Genomic DNA, 22967 nt, shown 5'->3' on the forward strand with positions numbered 1-22967 from the left:
CAGCATATCTTTCTGCCAATACATTTGACTTGCACTTCATAACTGAGTACTATTACATTTTCTTAAACCACTTTTATAAGTAATCCAAATAATAAAACTGTGTTGTTAACATATTAAGTTTTTGAATATCTATTCTTGGGGTCATTGGTGCTTTAGATTACTCTAGGGCGAGGTAAAAGCAAACATATTGGAAAGGATATTTCACTATCATCATGCTGTGTATTTGAGACTTCACAGTTTTAGTTAGTTATTTTAATATTTTCAAAGAATGTTGAGATCCTCTGTCAAAAGGAACTATATAGTGATTGTCACAGTTTCTGTATATCTGCACCTGTATTCTTCCTCTGGCCATCTCTTTCATGGTCCACTCCAGGAATGCCCAGCCAGGTCTCAAGATTCCAGCTATCAACTGTCTCTGGGCAAGGACTGTTAGCCAAATCCCTTCTGACCAGGGGTAGGGAGCCCCTTGCCTTACACTGTGATATTCCCCAACAAGCCCATCTATCTAAAGGGCAGTACCTGTGCTTTGCTTTCAGTCCAGCATCCATGGTTAACATTTGTCCAGGTGCTATAACAGTACTTACCTGTTCCCACACAGCTCCTTCTATGAAAGCACATTTATTCTTCAGCTAAAAGCATTACACAGAAAACATAATAAAAATAATAAATGTTCTGAAACACATGCTACAAGCTTACCAGTGGTTACCCATCAGTCTTATGTGGCCCTAGTACCCCAAGGTCCTTCCAACCCTTTTCTGGGGGTTTGGGCCCTTAGACAGATTGTCCTGTCTGTTTGCTGGATCAGGAAGAAGGTCTCAAGTTAGTTCAAATTCATCCTTTTATATCAAAAGCCCTTTTATTGTTTCCTAGTCTCTGGAAAACCCGAGCCTGACCCAGTATATGGAAGCCACCTCACAGGATGGAACGTCTCTGGAGTTTTTTTAGTCTCGGTCCCTTAGGGGCCAGAGGACATGCCGGATGCTTCCTGGAGCAGCGCAGAATCAGAGCCGACAGGGAGCCTGCCTTAGCCCCACTGCACCACTGACTGGAAGCCGCCTGAAATAAGCGCCGCCCGGCCAGATCCCGCACCCCAAACCTCCACCCACACCCTAACCCCCTGACCCAGCCCAGAGCCCCCTCTTGCACCCTGAACCCCTAATTTCTGGCCCCACCCTGCAGACTGCACGCCCAGCTGGAGCCCTCACCCCCTCCTGCACTCCAACCCCAACCTAGCCCAGTGAAAGTAAGTGAGGGTGGTGGAGAGAGAGCGACTGGGGGTGGAGGCTGGAGTGAGTGGGGGCGGGGCCTCAGAGAAGGAGTGGGGTAGGGTGGGGGGCAAGGAAGGGTGTTCAGTTTTGTGGAATTATAAAGTTGGCAACCCTACCTGAATTACAATTTCTATCTAAGTTTCAAACAGATATGCTTGACACTTAGCTGGAAATTGAAATTCAAATCTCAAGGTAAGAAAGTCAAGCTGAGTTTGCTGTTATCTGCTTATTCACAGCACTGTCATCTTGGATTTTATGTCAAGATGTGGATGCTGTGAATAAGGTTATGTCAAGTTCTAGAAATTTACCAGCAATACTACAAGTGTATTATCCCTCTCATAACTGACATGAGGAATGAAGAGTAAGCAACAGAACGTGCATTCAAATGCAACAGGGTCAGAAATGTGTGTTATTTAAATTCTTCAAAATTAGGACCCCATCATACTGGTGTTGTACTGCTATAAAAGTAAGACTGTAACAGCAATATAAACAATCATAAGATCAGTGAATCATGGGACTTACTGATGACAAAGACCTATAAAGGCTATCCAATGCAGTGCTGTTCCCCACAGTACATTCTTCAGCCCATTTCTGGAACTTACATAGTTTAATAAATGGCTCTGGCCCTAATCCTGTAAGGAGCTCCAAAAAAGACAGATCCCCTCGATGCACACAGAGCTCAGTTGCTAAATTGGAGCATCTATATGGAAATGTGTCCTGAGATTCAGCCAAAAGATTCCTCCGCTCACCTTCATATCATTATTCCTGGACCATTTGTACCATCTTAATTTCTCTTCATCCTCTAGGGTGTACATCCTTCATGTATTTATGAGTGTTCATGTCATTCACACACAGACACACACAAGTTTGATCATGATTTACCTAACTAGATATTGTAATCGTTTCACATAAATCAGTTAATCTCCTCAGCCCATAAATAAATTCATTTCTCTTCTCTGATAGAGCCTGGCATTAATCTGACATTTAAGAAAACCAATTAAATGGGGAGAAGCTGTTCAGCTGGAAATGGCACAAATCGGCTGCATCATTACTAACGTTCCATTTCCCAACACTTATTTTGAGACTCCTTAGATTTATCCTTCCTCTGCTCTAACAGTTATTTTCTCTACAACATCTACAAAATTCATCTTTTTATCTCTGTCTCTATGATAAAACTAATTTCCATACTCTGGTTACTTCCTACCTCAAACTAGTCTGACCTTCACCTTTTCAGCCTCCCTATCTCTTTTCTCTCTCCTTCATTCTGTCGAGTATGCTATAACCCAATTCATTTTCCTCTTCTGTCATCCTCATTATATGTTCCTGTGGCACTCTGTGCTTCAATGCAGCATCCTGGAACCCCCATATCCACCACTGTCATATAATTATGATACATTTGTCTTGTGAGGTAGCATTTTAAAAGTCTTGATCTGTTGAACATTAAAATCCTTTTGGATCGTATGTGCTATCACTGTATGGGAAGTTACGAAATTTTGCTATGTGTATGTTACTGAAAAACGTTGTGAAGTTGGGAACTCCCACAAACAGCCTTTCAGACACAACAATGGAGCAGCCAGACACTGCTGATATTCCATTAAAGGAATCCACGCTCCCAAGGACTCTCCCAGGAACCATATACAATGGAGACTTCTCAGAGATAGCACGCAGACAATAGAGACTACTTGACTCACCTCATAGCAAAAGGTCTTTCCAGCAAGCTGGAAGAAACTATAAAAGAGAAGAGACATCATTACTTGGCCTCTCTCTCCCCACAACTCAACACCTGGAAACACATCTGGAGGACAAGACTGAACTGGGGAGGTGGTCCCAGGCTGAAGGAAAGTTCCAGCCTGAGTATGGAAGATTGGTAACCTGCATGTACTAGGGTGAGATACTGTTTGATTCAAATCCTGTCTAGTTTATAGAACTCATTGCGGTTTTACTTTTAATTCATAGGTAACCAACTTTGATCTGTATGCTTACTACTTATAATCACTTAAAATCTATCTTTCTGTAGTTAATAAATCTGTTTTCTATTTTACTTAAAACAGTGCATGGATCACTATTTTTACCTAAAATAGGGGATGGATCACTTGATGATTCTTTTCTATTCATTCCCTCTGAAGCACCTCGCATTGGCCACTGTAGGAAGATAGGATACTGCTAGTTGGCCTTTGGTCTCACCCTGTAGGGCCATTCTTATGTTCTTATTTTGGATGAAGTGCTTGGAAAATCTGCTCAGGTTGCAAGGGCTGATGCACGTCCACTTTCCTTGGTAGAAGTGATGGACTGGGTAATAAACTTACTCTGGTCAAGTATCAAGGGGCAGCCGTGTTAGTCTGTATCCACAAAAACAACAAGGAGTCCAGTGGCACCTTAAAGACTAACAGATTTATTTGGACATAAGCTTTCCTGGGTAAGAGTCCCACTTCTTCAGATGCATGGAGTGAAAATTACAGATGCAGCATTGTTATACTGACACATGAGGACAAAGAAGCTATCTCACAAGTGGAGAATCAGTAGTCAGGCTTTTGACCATGGCAAGATGGTACAGCTTTGGGGTGCAAGGCTGGGAAGCTGGAGGGAATTGGCTGAAGCCTCTCTATTGTTGGTTCATGAGTGGCTGGCAAAAGCATTCATGTAACTCAGTTGGATATGACCCTGCCAGTGGATGTCTGTGTAAATGCAGTACCTGGAGAGGTTTATAGCTTGTCACAGCATCACAGTGTGTGAGGGAGCTCAGGTTGGTGTCACAGAGGGCTCAGTGGTACCCCAACTTCAGGTTGCGCCCTGGGGGAACCTGTCACAGTTCCCCTTTCTTATTCTCTACACTGGCTGCCCCTCTTCTTACACCTTCATTTTAATCATCTACTCCATAGCTTTAAAGTTCTCACAACTCTGATCTTGTCTACATCAGTGACATGATTTCTGATTACACCACTTCCTACTACCCAAGTTTCTGCTCCTTATGGGTCTGACCTAGCAGAATCCTTAAGCATATATTTAATTTTAAGAAAATGTGCTTAATGTTAAGCATATGCCTAAGTGCTTTGGTGTTTCAGGACCTTACTTCCTTTGCCCACTCCAACTCCATGCCTGCCTCCAAACTCTTCATTGGGAACTATGCACAGATCTAAACCAAAACTCTGAGGGGAACAGAGATCCAAATCTCAACTTCAGAACTAGTCCATATTTCTGTAATTGGCCAAGCCCAGATCCAAGCATCCCCAAATTTGGGGAAAAAACTCAAATATGGATCTGAAATCTGCAGCTCAGGCCCATCTCTACTAGGAACAATTTCCTAATCATTGACATCAAGCACTGTCACTCCCTCCTTTCACTTGCTCCTAGAATGCAACCATTGCTGCTATGCCTGGGTGTGTTAACATACCCATGCAACTCCATTGCCCACTGTTGTGTTCATTTTATTTCATTGTACTAGTTGTGTCTTCAGTATGAACACTGGAGAGGGCAATGATTTTGTATTTTGCTTTTGGTATGTGTATATACGCTATTACTACAGATACAGTATTGTACACATAATAAAAATTTTGCTTAATCTCTCACTTAATTTTTTCAGATATTGAGACCAGGGAAGGCAGCAGGATATTTTTAAATGGAGACCAAGTTGTACAGAAACAAAAGAGATGCCATCAATTTTGTTTGCCCAACAGGAAAGAAAACCTGCTTACTTCTACAGGTGCTATATCTCACAAGGATATTGTGAATGCCTTAATGCAGTAGTTTTCAACCTGTGGTCTGTGGATCCCTTGGGGTCCACAGGCAATGTCTAAGGAGTCTGTGAAAGACTGTTGTCACCACAGAACAGGGGTTTCCAATCTGTGGTCCAGGGATCTCTGGGGGTCAGCAGACTATGTCTAGGATTTCCAAAGGGGTCCATACCTCCGTTCAAAATGTTTTAAGGGTCTGCAAATGAAAAAAAGGTTGAAAACCATTGCCTTAATGGAAAAACTACATACAGAGATAAGATTGTTATTAACCGCTGCTTTGGAATTAGCTGAACCAAATAAACACATCAATTCATAAACTGGGAAGGAGGACAGAGTATGCAGAAGTATGTTAACTTTTTCATGGCACTTCAGACATTAAGGAGACCAACTTAGTTCAAGCCCTGGTGAATAATATCTATGCTTACAATATTAGACTGTGGGGATTTACTGGATATTGTATTGTGGCTATTCCAATCCCTGGCTGTTGCTCTGACCTATCTTCATAAAGCTATTCTGAAAGTTTCATGAACCTTCTTTTATCTCTGTACACAAGATGACATTAATACATTGTTATTGTTAATTATTTATATATATTGCTGTTAGTATATGTGCAACTGTATGAGAGGTGAAATGTGTTAAACAAGTAACAGGATTCTGTTTTCGACACCTGATAGTTTAACGGCATGAAGTGTAATTTTCAAAATTATTTAAGCGCCTTAAGGAGTAGAAGCCCCATTGAAAGTCATCAGCATCACCCCAGTTTTCAGAACGATAAAAGGGTGTTTTCAGGCTTTCACATAGTCAAAGGAGATTGAGTTAAAACTGCTTCTATTGTTGATTTTAATTTTACCCTATATAAGTCTCCCCTCTTCCCAAAACTAAAACAACAATAAACCAAAAATGTAATGGGGTGTTTGATAGTCAAACTTACTTACCAGGAATTTCTATTACACCGAGCAGAAATTCAGCACTGTGGTAAGGTTACTGCTTCTCAATTGCTTGTAGTTATATACTATAAATATTTTAAATTCAGTGAAAAAACATTTCAAGGATCTATTAATTTAAAGTAACATAGCTCATATATAATTGCAATTAACTTACAAACAGAGATCTTTAGTTTATTCTTGTGCAAAGAGAGCAAGATGTGCTTTATGACCAAAGTACATACATTAGTGCATTTTATTAGTTATCTAACAACATAAACACTACGGTATTGAGAGGTAGATACATGCTGACAAGCAGACACTTGATCCCAAGCCAAAGAAAACAACTGATAATATGTTGTGCTACATCATTATAGCATTTTAAACCTTTTATTTTTCTCTTCATATCCTGCCACTGTTCTGTACATGGAACTCCAGCAGAGGTCAATGGGAATACAGGCTCTGAGCCTGCCATCAGCTCTATATCTGTAGACTCTTGTACTCATGTGAAGCTCCACAAGAGTTATTAGGAATCCACACAAGTGCAAGTCTTGGCCCAGGCACATCAAATTGCAGGAGCAGGATTTTTCAATGTAGCTCAATATCAGCAGGGGCCCACTGCACTATGTATAGATAGAGTAGATAGACAGAACACAGTAGTACCTGAACTTCTGACATTGTACTCTGGTTCAGAATCAGCCCTTCTGAAGACAACAGCAGTATATAGAACAATTTGTTAAAAAAAACCAACCACAAAAACCTGCTCTTGAAATATATTTTAGTTACAGAGAAGCTGGATTTAATCACTGCTCCCAAATATGAATTGTCCAATATAATTCCATGGAATCCTTGGATATATTTTCATTTTCATACTATTATTAACTGTGATTATATATCATATATTATCATGTTATATATGAATATTTACATAGCACTGTAAATTTACATACCACAGTACTTTACAGAACATATAAACAGACAATCCAAAAAGATTAGAATCTTAAGGCATGTAGTTAAGACAGGGAGAAAGGAAAAGGAGCAATTAAGAGAGGAGATGCAGAAGAATGTACAGATCAAGAGAGGATGAGATAAGGCAGAGGCACTCCTGACAATTCTGAATTAGATCTTAATGTAACTATGTAGGAATCTTGAATGAGTAATGTTAATCTCTTAACCATGTAGATTTATATATGTATGTATTTAATATATATGCATTCCAGTAGCACTTGTTATGTGCGAGGTATTGGCCCCTCGCACAAGAAGACAGAGTTCCTGGCCCCCAAAATCATTTTAAAAAATAAGAAAAAGCTTTAAGCTAAATAACTAGACCAATTCTTGTTTCATATACTCAGAGCACATCCCCACATATCTGGATGCTCTTCTTGTAAGCTTTAATGTAAAAACAATACAGAGAAGTGATGATCCACTCACAATATCTGAGGAGGAGTGCTACTTCTTTTGGCACTTGAATATGATACTGATACAGTAGGCACATTAGAAATACCCTGGATAGACAAAATAAGACATGTCAGTGGTTTTCCACCTTTCCTATATTGGGACCACCTTCTCATCTAGCAGGGATGCACTTTCCATTCAGTAATATGGGAAAGAGGGTGGTTGTGACCCTTCGACAACTGATCCCCTGGTTGAGAATCCATGAGATAAACTTTTTTTAAAGATCAAAAATAGACACCCATACTGACTTCAAGGGCCAAAAGTGTGTAGTAAACTACATGTACACTTTTTCACCCACTCAACGTACATGCATGCTAGGGGCCAGATCCCAAGCCCGCTGAAGTCAATGAGAGACTTTCCTTTGACTTCAACAGCCATTGGATCATGCCCAAGGATACCAATACATCCAGACAGATGCCATAGTGTATGTGAAGTTTAATTAATGTGCTTTGGACAATTTGGCCCCATCTGTCTAAAACATTTTGCTACAAATGAACAAAAATATTTAAAATAAATTTTATCCCTTTTGTTCTCCTTGTAAAAAGCAATTATATCACCTTAAATTTTAATTCTCAAACTAGATTCTATTTCCAAGCAGCCATGGTTTCGTGTTTAATTCAGATTTAGAGTCACAGGACTAGAAGGGACCTTGAGAGGTCATCTAGTCCAGTCTCCTGACTAGTAAGTATTATCAAGACCATCCCTCCCAGGTGTTTGTCTAACCTGATCGTAAAAATCTCCAGTGATGGAGATTCCACAACCTCCCTAGGCAATTTAGTCCAGTGCTTAACCACCCTGAGAGTTAGGAACTTTTTCCTAATGTCCAACCTAAACTTCCCTTGCTGCAACGTAAGGCCATTGCTTCCTGTCCTATCCTCAGTGGTTAAAAAGAATAATTTTTCTCCCTCTTCTGTGTAACAACCTTTTATATACTTGAAAACTGTTATCATATCCCCTCTCAGTCTTCTCTTTTCCAGATTAAACAAACCCAATTTTTTCAATCTTCCCTCAAAAGTAATGTTCTCTAGACCTTTAATAATTTTTGTTGCTCTTCTCTGGACTTCCTCCAATTTGTCCACATCTTTCCCGAAATGTGGCGCCCAGAACTGGACAGAATACTCCAGTTGATGCCTAATCAGCATGGAGTGGAGAAGAATTACTTCTCTTGTCTTGCTTACAAATACTCCTGCTAATACATCCCAGAATGATGTTCGCTTTTTTTGCAAGTGTTACACTCTTGATTCATATTTAGCTTGAGGTACCCTATGACTCCCAGATCCCTTTCCGCAGTACTCCTTGCTAGGCAGTCATTTTCCATTTTGTTTGTATGCACTTGATTGTTCCTTCCTAAGTGGAGTATTTTGCATTTGTACTTATTGAATTTCATCCTATTTACTTCAGATCATTTCTCTAGTTTGTCCAGATCATTTTGAATTATAATCCTGTCTTCCAAAGCACTTGCAAGCCCTCCCAGCTTGGTATCATCCGCAAACTTGATAAGTTTACTCTCTATGCCATTATCTAAATCATTGATGAAGATATTGAACTGAACCGGACCCAGAACTGATCTCTGCAGCACCCCACTCATTGTGCCCTTCTAGCATGACTGTGAACCACTGATAACTACTCTCTGGGAATGGTTTTCCAACCAGTTATGCACCCACCTTATAGTAGCTCCATCTAGGTTGCATTTCCCTAGTTCGTTAATGAGAAGGTCATGCAAGACAGTATCAAAAGCTTGTAGAAGTCTTTTCCAAGAGAGAGGGAAAAAGCTCCAAAGAGTCCCTTAATGTCTCTACTCATGTATATAATTTGAAAAATATATGTATAAAATTAATTTTTGATACCACCTACCAAAATACAGTATATGTTCTGCAGTAATGAAACAACATTATCCAATCAGTTATGTGCTGGTTAGCTAGTAATCTTCGTAAAAAATAAGTTTTGGGCAATGTTTGCCACAATGGATACTTAGTACCTATTAATTCTAATGACTAGCCAAACAGATTTGAGATGGTCTAATGTTATATTTTATTAATTCCTCCAATTAAATCGTGAACAAACTTGTCCCCTTTCACATATCAAAAATCATGTGGAATAATCCCTAAAAGCCTCCTATGTTAAATAGTATTTCTTATTTCATTCTTTATAAGCCTTTTAGTAGCTTTATATTCCATCTAAACTATAACTGATAAAAATAATATAAATATACTTCTTGCGTTCTGAACTATCAACTTTTATAAACAAGATGTTCTAATTTTAAATTACTCAGTTCTGGATTAAATACATAGATATTCTCAAAGTCCACAAAGAAGATATCCTTTAAATTGTATTCAGTACCATTTAATATAGAATAATTTAATTTTTCCTCTGGATTAAAAATGTTTGTATTAAGTATGTGGAACTGATCCTTTATTAAATAATTCGTTTCAAGTAACACACTATCCCATAGTGTAATTACTTCTTAAAATATCAAAATCAAGTTATAGATGCTTTACAAAGATTGTGTTTAATAAGTGGCCTGGTTAAGTTTAATTTAAAAAAAAAATACTTTGGGGACTGGCTAGCTCAAGGACTGGTAATGGAATATAGAACCTTGAAACAAGATATAAATGCTGAACAGTGAGAGTAATTAAGCATTGGCACACATTGCTAAGGGATGTGGTAAATTCTCCATCACCTGGAGTCTTTAAATAAAGACTGGATTTTTTTTTCTAAAATATATGCTCTAATTCAACCACAAGTTATTGGGCTAGATATAGGAATTGCTGAGTGAAATTCTATGGCCTGTATTACATAGCTGGTAAGAGTAAATGATCACATTGGTCCATTCTAACTTTAAAAATCCTATGACTCTAAAATCTTTTCTCTCTAGGTCGCTACTTAAAGTGAACAATGATCGAAAGTCATTATCATCAAAAGGATAAGTAATGCCCCTATATAATCTAGTCTAAAAATTATTAAAATCATCATTACAGCTGACATCCTTACTGGCAGTTTAAAAGAACCACTGCATGTCAGCTGAAACCAATGCAGCAGAGTAGATATACTCCCTCAGAGTTAAAACAATCAAGTTAATTCCATTAATTGATATTGAACTGATTGATTTATCTAATGTAAACAGAGCCTACACTAAATAGTCACAGAGACTCTGGCCTTCGCTACACTACAGAGTTTTGTTGATGCATGTTACACAGACAATCAAAAACTAGTATAATTGCATCACTTGTGCATGTTCACAAAACACTCCTTCTATCAGCAGATAACACTGGCAGAGAGAGCAGTGCACTGTGGGTAGCTATTCCACTGTGCTATTTACCACCTTCAGCAGATAGGAGGTGTGGGAAGGCAGAATGGACCAAAGCGCATGATGGGTGTGGGCTGAATGTCCCATGATGCAGTTTTTTCCATCCCATCATTCCATGGGCCTCTGACAGTTTTGCAGTATTTTTCAATGGCCCCTGTTTACTGTGTGCTCACCATCTGTGTCTGAAAGGATGAGTCCCGCACTGCTCTCTACTGTTGTGGTCACTGTTAGGAACACATTGCAGCTGGTCGTGCAGTATATTACGAGCACCCAATCTGAACAGGAATCAGAGGTGCCTGACCTGCTGTGTGCCACGGAAAGAAACAACTCCAGATTACTTTTGGCATTCAGGAGCTGCACGTGATGGACCATGGCTTTTGGGCCCAGGAAACAAGTACTGAGGGGTTGGATCGTATCGTTATCCAGGTCTGAGATGAGGAGCAGAGGCTGCAGAACTTTCAGATGTGGAAAGCCACCTTCCTGGAACTGTGTGCGGTGCTCGCCCCAACACTCTGGTGCAAGGGCACCAAAATGAGAGCTGCCCTCTTGGTGGAGAAGCACATGGCGATTGCTCTGTGAAAGCGGGTGACTCCAGACTGCTAACAAACAGTTGTGAATCAGTTTGGAGTCAGGAAGTCCACCGTTGGGGCTGCATTAACCCAAGTGTGCAGGGCCATTAATCACATCCTGCTATGAAGGACTGTGATTCTTAGCAACGTGCATGAAATAGTGGATGGCTTTGCAACAATAGGATTCCCTAACTGCAGTGGAGCGATAGATGCCACACATATCCCAATTTTGGCTCGGACTATCTTGTGACAGAGTACATCAATAGAAAGGGGTGCTGCTCTATGGTATTGCAGGTGATTGTGGCTCACAATGGCCATTTCACTGACATCAACGCAAGGTGATCCAGGAAGGTGCATGACGCACATATCTTCAGGAAAACTGGCCTATACAGAAAGTTGCAAGCAGAGACTTTCTTTCCAGACCAGAAGATTCCAATGGGGGATACTGAAATGCCTACAGCGATCCTAAGAGACCCAGCCTACCCCTTACTCCCATGGCTCATGAAGCCTTGTATGGGAAATCTGGACTGCAGCAAGGAGCGCTTCAACAATAGGCTGAGCAGGTGCAGAATGACCGTAGAATGTGCCTTTGGCAGATTAAAAGCTCACTGGCACTGCCTTTATGGCAGGCTAGACCTAAATGAGGAAAATATTCCCATGGTCATAGCAGCATGCTGTGTGCTCCATAATATTTGTGAGGCTAAGGGTGAAAAGTTTCTCCCGGGGTGGAGCACAGAGGCAAATCACCTGGCAGCTAATTTTGAGCAACCAGATACCAGGGCTATTAGAGGGGCACAATGGGATGAAGTGGGGTGGGCTATTCGAATCAGGGAGGCTCTGAGGTACCATTTTGACAATACGCTCCAGTAATGTCTTTCTATACAGCACTCTGCCATGCTTTAACTTGCTGCCTTACATGAAAATTTTGATGATTCCTGATCATGATTTGTATTCAACAAATGATCACATTGCCACCGTGTATTAATTCCAGCAGCAACGGCAGTATGTAGGAGATGAAGATTGGTTATCTTTCAAAGAGTATGTTTTTATTAAATACCAATTAACAACACACACACAAACGGCTTGGTGGGAAAGGAGATAGGGCAGTGTAGGCTCTATAGTTGCATATAATTCCAACTATCATTTTGGACACTGTCCAAGGGGGTGGAGTGAACAGGGTACCAAGATGGGCAGGGAAGTTGCAAGGAATATGTGGGAGGAGTTTGGGGAGGGCATGGAAAGCAGTTCTGTACTGGCTGCAGGGGGGGCAAGCACACATGAATTCAGCCTGAAGCGTGATTAGAGACTTCAACATCTCCATTTGCTTCTCCATCACTTTTATCATCCACTCCTGGACCATTAAAATTCACTACTGGGTCTCCCTTCTGTCGTGCCTGTCTATTTTATCATTTTCTTTAAAGTCTCTCTTCATGTCCTGCATTCTTGTTTTTCAGCCTCTAAGGATTGCAGCATCTCTCAAACATATCCTCCTTGCTCCTCCTTGGTTGCTTCCTTATTTGGCAGAGATGCTCCGTGTGTGTTGGGGGCTCCCCTGAATGCCACATCTGCAGAAGCACAAGAAACAATAAACAGAAGCATGATTGTTAGTGCACGCACAGCATCAAAATATTATAATAAAATTCACCTTTTTAAAAATACAAATCAGCTTCCCACTGTCCTTTGGCAAACACATAGCTCAACGAAAGCCCTAAACATGGTGAGTTCAGCCCAGGAGGAGATGGGGTCAAGATGTGTCAAAGAATCTTGGTGTTTTTCTTAAGGGGATCACGGCAAGTGACTAGGGACAATATTGTAAATTCTGCCATCATTTTCCACAGGCAAGGGTCATTGAAGCCGATATCTCATTCCTGAAGGTAAGCAAGGATGCAAGGGTGCACCTCCTTCACACATGTGGCTTCAGACCAGGTACCTATGCTGCTCACCTGCGTGCTGCTTTGGTTCCAGCACAAGTGATTGCCAATTGGTGCAGGAAAGTTCCCTAAAATGAGTGACGGAACAAAGCCAAGGAATCTTCAGCAGAGGATTCATGAGTATGTCCAGGAAAGTTTCCTAGAGATCTCTCTGGAGGATTCCCATGAAATCTTGGTGTGCGTTAACATGCTGTTCCGCTGCACTGCTTATCTGCACGGTGGAATGTGAAGCACACGCAAACACAGCTAGTCTCGTACATTTCTATCCCTTCACCCACTTCTAGAATATACAAAGCAAAGGACAGCTCTGCCTAATATAGCCGAGCAGCATCAACTCAAAAAGATCACTTACCAAAGCTCTCCTCTCCCGTATTATGCGCACCAGAGACGGACTGCTGGGACTGGCTAGATCCCTCCGGAGTGGAAAAGAAATGCTGACTCGCCACACCACCAGACGACTCTGCTGTGTGCTCCACATCATTCCCCAACTCAACCTCCTTGTCCACAGCTTCATCCTCTGGGTTGTGTCCGCGGACTGCAGTCTCCAGCCCTGACAAAGTATCCACTGGGCTCTTGGTGGTGGAGGTGGAGTCGTCGCCAAGGTTGGTCTCCAGATCTTAACAGAAGTGGCAGATCTTCAGCACAGCCCCAAAATGACGGTTTGACTCCCTTGCCTTCTGGTACACTTGCCTCAGCTCCTTTATCTTTGCACGGCACTGATGTGTGTCCCGTTCGTAGCCCTTATCCAACATATCACAAGAAATCTGATCGTAGGTATAGAAGTTCCTACAGCTGCAGTGGAGCTGGGATTGCACAGCCTCCTCTCCCTACAGTCCCAGCAGCTCCAACAACTCAGGTTTGTTCCAAGCAGAAGAGCGTTTCCTGCACTGACCCACCATGGTCAGCTGGGAAGATGCAATGTGAGCTGTCCACACTGAGCAAAGAGAAAGTGGAATTTCAAAAGTTCCCAGGCCTTTAAAGAGGGGTGGGGCAGAAGACTGTGCATCTGGGTGCAGGGAAACAGAATTCAAACTGCTGACCAGCGGTCAGGATGGGCATTATGGGACACCTGCTGGAGGCCATGTAAAGCAGCATAACCAAGTGCAGCATCTACACTGACACTCTGTCGATATAATTTTGCTGCAAAAAGCCATACAGCTCTCGTTGAGGTGGCTTTATTTTGTCAGCAAAGCAGGAGAGTTTTGTCGGCAGAAAGAGCATTGCAGTGTCAAATAAGGTGTAGGATCTACTAACAAACCACACACTGTGATTCAGTCTTTTTGCCACAAGAGAACACAACCCCCGCTATTTGAATGGGAATGACACGTACACATGGTATGCAATCCTGTTCCCATTAAAATAAATGGGAAAACTCCCACTGAGTTCTTTGGGAGCAGAAAGGGGAGCATAACAATATTATCAGCGAACCTTTCATAGGATCCCATGGTATTTTGTGAACCTTATAATAGATCTCTATGAAAACACTGATATTGTTTTGAATTAATCATCCATTAAAAATCACAGTAATACTAACTCTAATCACAGAAATAGCTTTAAGAAGAGGTATGTTTTAAAATGCATTTTTTTTCTTGAAGGAAATTATTCAGCTACCATTACCTCAATAAATTACATCAGCTAAAGTATAACAAAGTCTTGTTCCTGCAAATACCTGAACTTGGCAAACAGCACAAATTCTTCTATTTGTTCTGTACAGTCTTGGCTCCTAAGAGTGACTTACGTGGGGTCTGTTGTGGGCAGAATTGTTTAACTGATGGTCAAATATATTCAGACACCATGATATGACTGCCTTCTATGTTTCTGGGGCCAGAATCTGAGACTTTTTTAGCACAATAGACTTACTTATTTCTAACTAGTTTTGTGAAAATTATTTACTTGAGGTCAATTGTGAATTTCTTGTTTTAGCTAGAACAATCTGTTCCCTAGCCTCCACTAGAAAGATTGCTGGATACCTTTATATACTTATTTTTAAATGTATGTTAATTTAAAATTTTCAATGCAAAAGAACATCATATCACCCCTACCCTTGCCACAACTTTCTACTTCCCAGTGAGAAAAACACCTCTCCTCTCCTTCAACTCTCTCCTTAAACACCATTTATTTTGCTAAGTCTTCCAGCTATGAGATCACCATTGACAATTTGCCTCACTTTTCACATTTCTGTTATTATCCCGTGGATAATATTGATATGAAGTAGATTGAAATGTCCTCAGGATTGTCTTTGCTGTAAAGTTTTAAAATAATAATTATTAGTATGTACCAATGTAAAATAAATAACATCAAACAGTAATACTAATCATAGATTTGGAGCACTGTCTGGAGAATTTGGATTCCATAAACAAGAACAATTATTTCAGCAGTTGTTGAGAGCCATGTTCTAATTCCCATATGTTTCATTCTGTTTAAAGGGCATTGCACCTATTTTTTCTCAGACTCTGACATTTTTCAGCAGTCTGAAATTTCAAAGGATAATAAGCACCTTTCTATATGAATGAGCTCAAGAGTTTGAACTAAGATGGCAACATGAGTGTTTTCCCATGCCTTGCCGGCGGTAATATCCTGCCCAGAACCTCATCTTTGCAGCTGTTCCTGTATACAGCATTTCCCTAGCTTACCATTTCTTTTCACTATGCTGCTGCTGTACCCAGAACTCCTAGGCTAATGCCATGTGCAGAAGTTACAGCACAGGGCATGGATTTTCAACATAATGAGGGAAAATAAACAGCGAAGAGGGCAGGAGAGAGTGAATATGAAGAAGCAAATAGAACTGATGCTCGCAAAATCAGGAAGAGAAGGAACAAAGCTACAGTGGAAAGAGGGAAAAGAAATAAACAGAATGTGAAGTTGTGTGATACACAAATGCAGAAGTAACAGACACTCAAGTGAAAGGTGCAGACGCAATAATCTGATGGCACCATAACAGACTGCAGGACCACATTTGAGTCGTGATGGTTGAAGGTGGGAGCTCTGCAGAGGGATAACCCTGTTCTCTAATAACCATAGCCTAATTGAAGAACCAGGCAGACTAAAAGTCACCATGGTGCAAGACCTCTGCAATAGGAATCCTTTAAGAAGCTCTAAAAAGGAAGGGGAAAGTAGACATTTAGTGCAGTCCACACTAACAAAACAACCAAGTATAAAAAGTAAGTTTAAAAACCATACTCAAGATGTTTTAAAACATCATAGGCAAGACACAGGATAAAATGAAAAAAAGAAGGTTGCAACTTTTCATGATATGTGACAGATACTTACAATTCTAATTATGTTTAAAACAAGCTTATCCATTAAATCTAATTTATAATTGCCCAGCTTCCTTCATTAAATCACATGTAATGTATGTTGTTATTTTAATCGTGGTTAAAGGCTGATCTTGCATTCTTTGCACATCCAAAACACCTGTTAAAATCAATGGGCGTTTCAACTGCTTAAGGCATACAGAGTTGGGTCCATTATTATGGATGTGAGAAAAAGATAAATGTACATACTGCATATTGTATCTATAACTATCTTTCTAACTCTCTTTGTATAAATGATTTTTTTTGAATCAGGGAAACAAAATATAATAAAATTAGAATCCCAAATTAAACAAGTGAAAATTTGATGAATGGAGCTGGAAGATCAGAAAGAATAAGATACAAAAATGAATAAGGGGAAAATTCAAAGACAATATGTTTAAAAAAAACCAATAATGTTATTGGCCAGGAATTTTTCTATGAAAGTTCTAAAATTTAATATATTTAGGTTTACATACCTAAAATGACAAGGAAGCAAAATTTCTGCACATGAGGAGCATATGAACTTAGATCTAAGTCCTGCCCACTGCTATATTGGGGGTGAAGCTATTACAGAGAAAAGCAGCAGGGATGGATCACTCCAAAGCACTTAAGAAAGCAAAAGGGAGAAAGGTGAGGTGTCACAGCTACAGGTGATGCAGTTTACACACCAGGCCCTAAAGAGGATATGGTCTGCTAGCTAGAAGGCACATCTAGTCCTCCAGCCAGCTAATGTATATGCTACAGAGGCACTTCCAACTCCTTTCAGCAACCCAAGTGAGCCCTGTGGTGATTCCTCTATCATGCCTAGCCATAGGAATTCTACCCTGGGCACCAGGATTTCAACAGCCACAAATTCATCTGTTACTGTGTTTCCTACACTGTACCCATCCACCTAGGCAACTTGCCTTGCAGTTCTGGTCAGGGCAAGATTTGACTTTGTTTGTATTATATAAACAGTAAGATGTCAAGTTGTACCTTTTTTTTCTTGGTAGATTTACACAAATAGGTTGGGGGTGGGGAGAGGGAATGAAAACATTTCTGACATTTGCTTTTACAGTACTATGGTTATGTAACACTGTGACGAACTAAACACCGAAAAGGCTAAGTACCATGACAAATTACCACAGTCCCAGGCTTTGAATCTGCCTATCAAACTAGAGAACATCTTAATAGATTTCTAAGCAACCTACTAGTAAGTGTGAAGACATTTTGATGTTTATTCTATGAGTAGCTAATCCATTCATTAAATATATTTTTTATGCATATGTGGGATCTATGTATACTGACTTACATCTGCACAAACAAAATCCAAGGAGCCAAAAATCTACTTGGTTTACCTCAATAGTCCCTTCCCCCCAGACACACACACACAGACTACTTCTAAAAAACAAAGGTAAAAAAGAAAAGGTGTAGTTATATGTCATGGCATATATCTGTATGTGTTTAAAAGATAAGACCTTTCAAAAGAATAATTATATTCACACCCCTGCTCCTACTGAAGTCTATAGCAGAACTCCCACTGAATTCAATGAGAGCAGGAGCATGCCTTTTTTAAAAGGTGAGTATTGTGTAATAAAGATTAAAGACATTTTTAATTCTTTTCTTGATAATGACAGCAACTCAGACTACTTTATGAATTTATTTATTGGGAGAGTAGGGAATGGAAGGAGAAAAGTAATAAAAGTATGAATTAAAATTACTCTCAGTCCCCAACCTTAAAATGGATAATACAGAAGGCTTTTCAATGGAACTGATATTGCTAAAATGTTTTCTTTACAAATACGTACTGTCAAAGAAGCCATAGTATAAATATCTGTATATATCTGAGAGCTTGCCATAGAAACAAACTGCTGTGTAAACAATATATTTTGAGGGGACTGGTGAGAATAAATTTTATGAAGATCCAGGTTGTTTTCACACCTTTCTGTTGCTCTGGTTTGTCTAGATTTTGTTGTGTACCAGATTCTGCCTAATAAATCCATTGCTTTTATGTATACATGGCCACTGATGATGCTTCTAGCTCAGCAATTTAATACAAGAGCAGAATTCAGATCCACAAAAATGTTTGCTATAAAATGTTACCATTGTGGCTATCTAAATCATTAGGAAAGGACCTCTATCTTTTAATATATCTGCTTCATGAACATCTTTGCAACAGCATAGCAATAATACATCGATTCAATATTTCACTAACTGGCCATATTACAAGCCTGAAAATAATTATGTTTCATTTGTAATTAAAATTGCGTCGATCTTTGTAAACTGCTCCCCTCAAAAAATGTTATATGTTATCTAAAAGTTTTCCTCTTAATTAAAAAAGATCGGTTATCGGGATGCCCCTAATTCCTCCAGTAGACTTACTATAAAATCTTTAGATTCTAAATTAATTCTGAAACCAATACCTTTAAATTATCTCTCGGTAGCAGATGGGATCTTGAGGCCACCTTGGAGAGGGGAGAAGATTTTTGCAGTGGGGGAGGGAGAGAGACTGAAAGCTGGAAGGCAGCCGCCAGAAGCAGCTGGAAGGCTGCTCTGCCTGTTCACATGCTGCTGCTCTGCAGCAGCTGCCAAAAGTACAGATCAGTCTTCCTGCTGCTGCTGCCCGGTGATTCATTTTCAGCCTGCTCGTCAGGACAGGACAACTGTCTTCTGCAATGTTAATGGGTTTTATAGAACGCCAGGGAGAGCACCCTGACCTGGGGAATTCCATAAAAGGCTAAGAACTAACCTGCCAAGCCTCCACCTCCACCTGCATCTGGGAGAGCGCAGAGCACCTGGCGTGGGGGATGCTGGGTCTGTATGTTCTGAAGCTGAGGACCATCAGTAAAGGGAAGGTCGCTTTCCACAACCCCAGAAAACATACACAGCTCGGAGCTGTTTTCAGGTGCCCCCAGGGTCTGACTTTCCACAGACTTTGATGAGTAGGAAACGGGGCTGCTCTGCATCTGGTGCCTCGGCAGCTGTGTCACAAAAATCCTCCCCCTCTGCAGGGGGCTGGGGAGAACTCCTGTGTGGAGGAGGACCCCAGCGGGATCGGTTTGCAGCCCCCCCCCCTCGCCGTGCCAATTACCGCCGCTGATTCAGTGCAGTTACATAACGTTAGGGTGCACGGTGCACCCCACCGTGATCTTCACACCAGCCCCCAGCCCCGCATCACTGGGGAGCAGAAAGGTGCATCTGTCACCTCCGCCTCAGGACCACGTTCCGCAGGGCCACATCTCCAACAGCTTCTGAGTCAATGGGTTGTGAGGCGCAGGGACAAAGCAAGGAAGCGCAGCCGGTAACCGCAGAAGAGAAAGGGCTCGTGTGGTGTTTGTGGGGTGGGAGGTACAGGAAGGAACGGCGAGGAATCTGCGGGGTACAGAGAACGGCCAGGAGGGTCTAATTCCTGCAGATCCAGAAGGTGCGGGATGATCTGGTATGTGCAAAAAGGGCTCTCGCGGAGATCTCGTGTGTGCAGAGAAAAGGCTGCAGAGGGCTCTGGTGTATGCAGAGAAGGGGTTGCAGAGAGGAAGCCGCGGGGATCTAGTCTGTGCAGAGGGGATTACTGCAGGGGAGGTCCAAAGTATAGTGAGAGGGGACTGCAGGAGGGCTCAAGTAAGAGAAAAGAAAGAGCTGCCTGGGAAACGTGTGCACGGAGCTGTAGTGGGGACCCAGTATGCGGAGAGGAGATAAAGGGCGGGGGAGGCTGCAAAGAGGGAGCTGCTGGGTTTTGGTAAAGGGATGCGGGCGGTCTGGTGGGTGCTGAGAGGAGGTTGCAGGGAGATCTGGTACCTGCAGAATGGAGGAGAGGTATGCAGTTACCAGATCTGTGGTATGCGCAGTGGCAATAAAGGGAAGGTCAAGTTGGTGCAGAGGGGCTTGTTGGTGTTTTAGTAAAGAGGCTGCAGAGGAGTCATGGGTGTGCAGAGAGGAGCTGGGGGCTGGGAGAAACGCTAGGGAAGGACCGGTATGTATTTCTAGCGGCATCTTTTAAGATACTGAGGGAGGAGGAATCTCGCTCTAAACCGCTGTTGTTACGCAATGTGGGGTTTCCAGAAGTGTTCAATGTCTTCCCCCTTCTTTCTACCAAACGGTCCCCTGTATCCCGTTTTCTGGATATTTCAGCCTATTCATGACCCTTCTGGGCAGAATGAGGCACAATTTAAAAAAAAAACTGTACTGAGCACACACAATTGTTCATGTGCTAACAAACTCCCTTTGTAATTTCAGGAATTTGCCTCTTATAGGTTGGCCAAATACCTGGGAGGGATGAAAGAAGGGGAGAAGAGAAGTTCCCACTTTTGAGGTACAATACGTTTCCTTTTAGCTCTCTAACTCGTTATTTTAAAACGTGTTATTCTTAAGGTGCACGTTTTGCTGCCCTTGCCACATTCTTCCTTGTATGTACCACCTGCGTCGAGACATCCTGCCTAAATTCCTTTAGAGATTGACCTGTCCCAGTCCCTTAGCTATAAAACATGCTAGATTTCTTAATAACACAGAACACAGCAGTCAAGCGACAGCAGCTTTTATGAAACTTCCTTTCTTGACTGGTTGGGTCACCGAGAAAAACGCCTCGATTTCCACACGAGTTCTGCCGATCTGCCTCAACTTGCCTCTCCTTTGTTTTGATCTCTGGAAATGAAATTCTCCTTTCGTCTCCTCTCCTTCCTTCTCCCGCCTTCCTGTGGGAAATTACTTGGATTGCACACCAGCTTTTGTTATCTTCACCCACCTCCATTTTCACCTCGTTCTGTTCCCAAGTAAACAGGAGCGCAGCACATCCACTGTGCAGTTTACCACATAAAAAAAGAATTGAGATGAGCGCGCTTATTCCAAAGCTTATTCCTGAAAATAGCTTGCAGATGCACAAAAGGGCGGACCACTTAAAAGAAACATCTGTCACACGAGCCAAGTCTATCAAGAAAGTAATCGCAAGGGTCTCTAGCAATTTGCTCTTCACAATGTGTTTGATGACCTTGCAGAGACTACTGATCTTCCTTTTAATTTTCGCATGGTCTGTTTGCACTGGAAAACATAATGACCTTTTCTCTATTGCTTTTCAAGTGATTAGAAATGTCAAAGGCTTCCGGCTATCAGCAAAAACATGCCCAAACGCAAATTATTAAGCGAGCGATCAATGCCTGCTTTTGATGTTGTTGGTATTTATATCCTAATCAATATAGCAGTCAGTCTCTCATCTTAAAACAGGTCAAGGCAGATTGCTGTGGACGCAATTTCCCTCCATTTGGTCAATAAAAACAACAATGCACACAAAGTATTAAGAAAGGAAAAGCAATGTTACACAACTTTGCTCGTTACGAGTAATTTGTAAGCGCTAAAAAGAGGCACAGATAACCACATTGCTTTAAGCTTTTAAGTACTAACATATGGCACAAAAGCCTCCTTCTATTTCCATCCTATCCAGTTCATCCACTTTCACTAGCAAACACTTCTGCCACTTTTCCGGGGGAAAAGAAATCTGCACCGACAGGATGTCAGACAGTTTGACACTTTACAACGCTCCCATTTTATCTCCCACTTCTATCAGCAACAGAACTTCGCCATCTGCATCTAGAGATGTATGTATGTAGGGAAAGGTTTCTATTTATAGATTTAAAAATCATATGTAATTATGCTCACCCTCCCCCTATTGTCAAACCCCGTAGCGGACTTTGAAAAGTAATTCTAATCCTTAAATATCGTGCAGGCAAACACTTCACAGCTCACTTTCTCTTCACTATCACAAGATGTTCGCCCCCTCATCCTTTATTGCTAGCAAACAGCGGGATGAAGCAAAGCCGACAGCACTTTATTGTAACCATGCATTTCACCGCATCCATGCAGAAGATACATTCGTGCAAGAAATTCCAACCCCATCGTGAACCCTAAATTAGCATCCAAGAGCAAAGGGAACACTTACAGTTTGCGTTGCGTGCTGTCACCTGATGCAAAGGATAAAACTCAAAAGGGCAGATTTTTAGAGAGAGAGAGAAGTATTTAATTCAGATCAATGGTGAATCGGTCCCTGCCTCTCCCGCTCTCTCTGCGGCTTAAATCCCTTTAGGGAGCGCGCTGCGAGCCCAGCAGCTGCTTTCACACGTTCCTCCGCTTTGCTCTGCACTGCAGATCGGGAATCCCAGAGAAATTCAAGGTTCCCTTGCTGGATGGAGCTGCCTGCGCACGCGCTGCCAGTTCCCCGACTGTCAGATTGTGTTCGCCAGGAGATAAGCGCATGCGCTTTCACAACAGCGAGGCTGCTGCCCTTGCTTCTGCTCTCACTTGCCATCAGAGATCGGATCTCTGAGAAAAACCGAGTGTAGGGGCAGGGGACGGGAGAGGAAAAGAGCAAAGGGGGCGGGGGAGGTAAAACAAGGAAGGGAGAGTGGAGGAACAAAAACAGAGTGACCAGATCAGTAAAACAGGGGGAAAGACCAAAAAAAAAGGGGGAAGAGGAGCAAAAACATTAAGAAAGGGAAGCAGGTGGGCTCAGGGCCGGCTGGGGAGG

At 41.6% G+C, this 22967-nt stretch overlaps 1 protein-coding gene across 2 annotated transcripts in view; it reads right to left on the reverse strand.

The window, feature by feature from the left end:
* Positions 1–22657, reverse strand: part of VSNL1 (visinin like 1) — a 139436-nt gene extending 116779 nt beyond the window's left edge. Inside the window, exon 1 of one of the 2 annotated variants that reach the window (XM_032773961.2) lies at positions 22383–22657. The gene's annotated coding sequence lies outside the window, so the exon portion shown is untranslated. The remainder of the gene's footprint in view (positions 1–22382) is intronic. The other variant, XM_032773960.2, reaches the window with a different exon arrangement.
* Positions 22658–22967: the final 310 nt, after the last annotated feature.

Source organism: Chelonoidis abingdonii, chromosome 3 (assembly GCF_003597395.2).
Source record: "Chelonoidis abingdonii isolate Lonesome George chromosome 3, CheloAbing_2.0, whole genome shotgun sequence".
NCBI classification, from domain to species: domain Eukaryota; kingdom Metazoa; phylum Chordata; order Testudines; family Testudinidae; genus Chelonoidis; species Chelonoidis abingdonii.